The 6145-nt window shown below is 41.9% G+C and overlaps 1 protein-coding gene across 1 annotated transcript in view; it reads left to right on the top strand.

Annotated features, from left to right (window-relative positions):
* The first annotated feature begins 300 nt into the window (after positions 1-300).
* Positions 301-6145, top strand: part of LOC111225890 (leucine-rich repeat and immunoglobulin-like domain-containing nogo receptor-interacting protein 2) — a 31469-nt gene continuing 25624 nt past the window's right edge. The window contains exon 1 of the mRNA XM_022750931.1: positions 301-355. The gene's annotated coding sequence lies outside the window, so the exon portion shown is untranslated. The remainder of the gene's footprint in view (positions 356-6145) is intronic.

The following is a 6145-nucleotide window of genomic DNA, read 5'->3' as shown; positions in this document are numbered from 1 at the left end:
TCCAACGCGGTGCCGCTGCCTCCTTCAACCTGGAGCCGCCGTCAGGAAGGATTAGCTGCCTGGTTACCGGAGAGAAAACCAGATAAGATTAAAAAAATAATAATAAATAAAAAGAAAAATCGGATTTTTATGAGGGTAGTTTTTTTCCTCCATGGAAGACAGAGTGGAAGGAGACCAACTCAGAGAGAGGATTGCATTCACAGTCTGTTCAAGTGTGTGAGTGTGTATTAGTCACAGAGTGTGTGTGTGTGTGTGTGTGTGTGTGTGTGTGTGTGTGTGTGTGTGTTCCTCGGACTCCCACTCAGTGATGTAAAACGTGAAGGTGGATTTTGGCATGTGGAGGAGCAGGTAAAAGGTAAGACTCATCACACTTCACTGAGCCTGAATAGCTTTAACTGTCTTACAGTTTAAGGGGGGATGTTGGAGCTCCTGTGGCTTCAATCTGTTGCCAAGATGAATGAAAATCTTTCCCTGCACAACTCACTATTAACTGGCTGTTAAGTCGCAGGAAAAAGATATTGACACTTGGTTTCATCAGCAGACTATAGGCGTAGTCCCTTTATGGGCACTAGGTGTGAGGGTCTTGAGGAGGATGCAAGTAATTCAACAGCTAAATAAATAAATAAATACACAAGAGAAGTGACGAGGTCCCCCATGAGGTCTGTGGTGATGAATGGAGATAAAAGCTTTGCCTCAGTTTTCAGAGTGATGTAGGTGTTGAAAATGTGGTGCATTCACTGTGTGAGTTTGGGTGGATGACGACACTTCTCCCCGAGCATTGCAGGATGAAAAGGGAATCAGTTAAGTGATATTAAATGAGATTTCAAAATAAAAATAAATAAATAAATAAACGTGTGTGAAATTTTGGCCTGGGCTTGGTTGACGTCTCTTGGATGTGACTGTAATTTCCTTTCACTGAAGATTGTTGCAGTAAAAGAGATTGCATCTGTCCACCAGGTGACACGATGATACCAACTCACTCACTTCACAAGGTGGGTAAAACCCTTCCCCGAGCTGCACAGCGGGGATGACACATGCACTGTATGAAGTTGGAAGCTGGCGCTCTGCTGTGAGTCAAAGTGGCCCTGCAGCAGAGAGACACAGTCCTTCTTTTTTTTGTAAGCCCCGGGAGTGGACCAGGATCTCTAAAAGCCTGCCGGGGTTAGATATAGTGTAGATATATTCTTTCATGCAGATGAGTGCTTGCAAAAACTCCCCACTTTACTTCTATTCTGACCTTAAGTATGAGAAATAGGACTGAATTATAAATGAGTTATGCTCCAGCCAAGGGACTCAGCTACTGTCTCTTGTCTGACTTCCGCGGGCATTAATTGACTATGGCATGGCTACGGTAATTGGGTGCAAATTCAATCTGGTTCTTCTTATCTTTATAATGGAGAGCAAAGTTCAAGGGAAATAGCCAGAGATGCATTTGTTAAGCCATGTCTAAAAATAAAAATGGGCATTTGGGAACAATAGTTTTGTGAGCTGTGTCAAATAATTTATCGCGCTGACCAAATTGTTTCATCTTTGCGCCCATGAAGCTGGAATATAAAAGTGTTTTTTTAATAAGTTTTCATGTGACAAATGAATTCAGGTGCAGGTACCGCAGGGTTTCAACAACTGCCAACCCTGCTGTCTCCAAGCAAGAGGGATGCTAATGGAGGAGAGAGAGGATACAGGCGTTACCGCTTCAAGACAGAGACAGAGAGAGAGAGAGAGAGAGAGAGTGTGAGGCGTTTCCATGGTAACCTGTCAGGGGTGTGTTTGGTCCCTGGAGATGATGAGGAACGGAGGGGAGGAGAGAGATGAGAGGCATGGAGAAAACTATCCCTCGTTAAGGGTGAGAGGGGGATGGGAGAGGAGATAATGGAGGGAAGAGTGGAAGGTGGGATTGCCCCCCCCCTCCACACACACACACACACACACTTCCCCACCCCTTCTCCTATTGTTTGTTTGTCTCCTTCCCGTGCTGTTGCCTCCTCGCAGGCTTCCTCTCCTCACACCACCTCCTCTGTTCGTTTGGAAGGAACTCGTTGGTGCTCGTCATGCCTGTGTTTGCGTCATATGGAAGAGGGCTAGACGGTTATTATCAGTGTTCACGTGTTTGAACTCTCGCTTGAGGACATTGAGGCACTTAGTTGCTCTTGAATCAGTTGTAGTACTTCCTTGTACCTTTACCTGTTAGCCATTATAACCACAGCCAACATCTTGACCACCACAGCCTCACTACTCACTCCTCGTGACGAGCACACAAACCAGCTGGTCGCTTCTTGGCTTTTGTAGTTTCCCTCAGATGTCAATAATGTGAAAAAGCAATGCCAGTCTTCGGGTTATGTCTGCTGAGAGTTTAGCTCTGTGTTACATTGACAATGTTATCGCTATTCTGAGGACTTTCATGCTCCGTGGCTGTTAGCTTCGACTCCACAGCCACAACACAGCTCACCTCTGGCCATGTCCGTACGACACACCCACAACAAACTGTAAAACATCCAAAAAAAAAAAAAAAAATCCAAGGAAATCCAACTTAAACCAAAAGGAAGAATTTAGGCACCAACAGAAAAGACACAGACGCCACATGTTGCAGCAACAAGTGTGGCATCAAGATTTTTTGGTGTTTTGTTTTTGAAGTATTTTATGTCTTTTTTATATCAGTGAGTTGACAGTAAAGATATGAAGGGAACATCAAAGGCTCCCCCAGCCACATTTGAGTCAAGGATGTCGTGACAGCAGCTTAACATAGGCCATGAAGTCTGCAAGTAAAAGATATCTGAGAAAGATCCAGAGTTTTCCCTTGACTTCTTGCATAGAAGTTATGCATATTATGTCCTAATGATTTATATTATTTATGTTTTTCAAAAGTTGATGGATTTAAAGTAGAGGAATTTTTACCACCTGGACTTTGATTCCAATGGTATCAACTTGGAAGCTTGTATAACTCTCTTATATATTATCTAACATGATGGAGGTATGGGAGGCTGAAAAATGCAAAAGGTGTTGTCTCTGAAGCCAGTAGAGCAGTAGTCCACAGCTTTAAAGTGATCATCAACTCAACCAGTTAATTTGACTCACGAAGTGAGAAAAACAAGATTTAGTTCAATTTTGGAGTGAAATAATGAGTATTCACACAGATTCACATTTTATTTTATTGTTTGTTTACTTGTTGTCATGTATCTATTTTGGTCTATTCTGAGGATATTAGTGCACACATTAAAGTCATTGTCCCACAGACGCCCATCATAATGACAGTAAAACAACAGCTGGCTGCTGAACAGCCCCATTATTAATGTAAGGAGTTGGCAATTTCACACTCACAGCTTTAATTGCTTAATGATAATCTACTGAGTTGAGTTTTGTTTCAAGATAACTAATGACTAACTAATGACTAAAAAGCTGTTCAGCAGCCACCTCTCATATCCCACACTTTAAATTAGCATGTGTTGCCATGCAGTGGTTCGGTAACACGGCGACAAGCATGTTTCAAGTGTTTGTGCATGTTTCGCATCTCTGTGCATTAAATATTCTGCAGTCATGTAGAGAAGGTGGGATCTGATGGACTGAAACATACGGGAGCACCAGTTTTGTGTGGACAAAAGGGACTTTTAGTGGTTTATAGCTACATTTTTTCACAGGCTTCACCAAACATTTGTAGCCTATACAATGCAGATTTCGTGCTTTGCAATGTTTATTGTATTCAGACTCAGGAACATTCCTTTATCATCAATTCAGGCGCTTTCCTGCAGGTTCCTGTGTAGACAGTGGTAATTAGACCTTCATGTCATTAGGTCTTAAAGCAGCAAGTGATGATCCCTCTCCTCACTTAATCTGACTGGACAGGATAGACTTTTATTCAACTCACTGACTGCTGTCAAAGCAGTCTTCCAAAAATATACTGTAAGTCATCTAGAGTGCGCAGAGCAGCACAAAAGCAGTAGACAAAAAGCTTCACTTTCATTGAAAAGAATTTTCTCTATGATCACATCCCAAGACTCACATTTACAGAGCTTTCTAGTATTAAGGTTTGGCCCCAGTGGTGAAATTCAAAAAACAGACATATGACGTTTTCTAAGAATTTACCCCTAAAAAGATTAAATCATAGTACAAATAAAAGCTCTGCAAGATGCATAGAGCTCATCTCTTCAAGAGATCCTGTAGGGGCTGTATGGGGGAGGAGTTCTGTGCAGCTTAGGAGGTTCTTAAGCAAAGGGGAAAAAATGGCCGCAACAAGTGGAGGCAAGAGAGAAGTTCTCCAAATACCGAATTACAAAGATGGGCTAAAGTGCTTCAAATCGCAGGGATGAAACCACTCGTAAGTTGGAACTGCTTTTTTAGGTGAAATAAGAGCTCTCTGAGAGTTTTCTCAAAATAGTCTCAATTACAGGGTGCATCCCAGGTTTCTGATGCTGGGTGATCTTGAATGGGAAAAAAAAAAGACTCAGTGGCTAAAAGGCAGCTCTCCATCAAAACATAATTTCTCAAAAATCAGAATATTTGTTTATATACTGAACTTTATTTCAGCTGACTGTTTTATGTGAAGGCAGATAAAGGGATTCACAGATTCTAAATTAAGATAAAAGATAAAACGGCATCAAGGACGTATGTGCAGTACGCACAACCAACATCACAGGGCAGCAAAAATAGAAACATGCATCATCATGGGATAAAAATGATGAAAGCCAGTATAGCAGTCAGTAGGCTGAGTCTCTTAATCTCTGTATTCTTATTCTGAATACAGATTTGGCCAAAGTAACAGACAGTGAAGGCTGTCTCCACATGTAGCCCTGCAACACATTAGCAATGCAGCGAGCTATATGGAGCGCTCGTTGTTATTGGAGGCGAATTTTTAGTTTGACAGGGAAGACAAGGCTAGTCTGTGGGGCCCTTTGCTGGAGTGTGATTAGCATTGCAGATGCAGGTTTCTGTAGGCGTCAGTTTCAACAAACTCAAGGTTCCCCTGTCTCCAGTGCATGATTAAAATGTAACAGTGGTGCGTGGGAAATTCACAAGAGCAAAATCATGCTCCAACACTCAAAGAGCCTATTTTTTGCTCAGGTATGTTGCACCTCCTTCGGTGCGCGCTCCCTTTGCTCTTTCTCCTGCACATAAATACACACAAGGGCTCAACCCACATGGGATGGGAGCCAAAATTGGCTCAAAGCTGCCAAAAGCCATTATTTTCTGCAGATATTTGATATAAAAAATTAATGTGTGAATGTGAAGGAGGACATTGCTGGAAATGAGAGACATGTGAATTTCCTGGAGAAACAAAGCAAAAGAAAGAAAAAAAAAAATCTGTCTTTCGCAGCAAAAAAATGATCATAACCATAACCAAAATAATAATCATAACCATTGGCATAATCATAATAATAATCAACATAGTCGTAATCATATAAATCTTCATAATAATCAATAACACCATAGTCATGCTTATGTAATCAAGCTGAAATGTTACATTAAGATCAATGCAGGTTAAAATTCTCCCACAGACGACCAGCGTAGTATTGATCAGTTTAGAAATGAATGTGTGTGTGTGTGTGTGTGTGTGTGTAGTCACATTTACATGCCACACAAGGTGTAGCTACGAGCACAGTGTCCATACTGTTCTGTACATCCTTGAACCACTGCACATTGCATTAATATCTAATAAGGTTATTTGTTGCCTTGTTGTGAGTCAGTGTATACCCTGTGCACGTCATTTCCGTCTCATACCGCAGCACATGTATACCAGAGGAAACTGCTTCAGGTTGCTCTGACCGAAAAACACCTTTGAGGTGGTAAAAGTCAAAATGTTTGTAAGTGCCTGTCATTCTTGCTGCTATATATAAACATGCTCAGCCCTCAGCAATGTCAAGCGCACATAATAGCACGCACCCTTCCCATTGAGAAATGAGAAAAATGAAGCAACAGGCAGGTCTCTGGAGGACACGCTCCTGTAGGAGACGCCAGTGAAATGGGAAAAAGGCTTTCAGCACAATGGAGCTCTCAGGTTAGTGTGGGCTTCCCTTCCTCTGGCATTATCACACACACAGAGGACGGTTGACGTTAGCTGCTCCTCAGAAGTCTGATTCTAGATTATTTAAAAGCACAGTCTGTAAAAGGAGCTGGGTGCCCTTTCTTTGAGCAGTACATTCATTAACACAACAGT

This window comes from Seriola dumerili, unplaced genomic scaffold (genome assembly GCF_002260705.1).
Source record: "Seriola dumerili isolate Sdu_G_001 unplaced genomic scaffold, Sdu_1.0 BDQW01000149.1, whole genome shotgun sequence".
Taxonomy (NCBI): Eukaryota; Metazoa; Chordata; class Actinopteri; order Carangiformes; family Carangidae; genus Seriola; species Seriola dumerili.
This window is presented reverse-complemented; position numbering and strand designations above follow the sequence as displayed.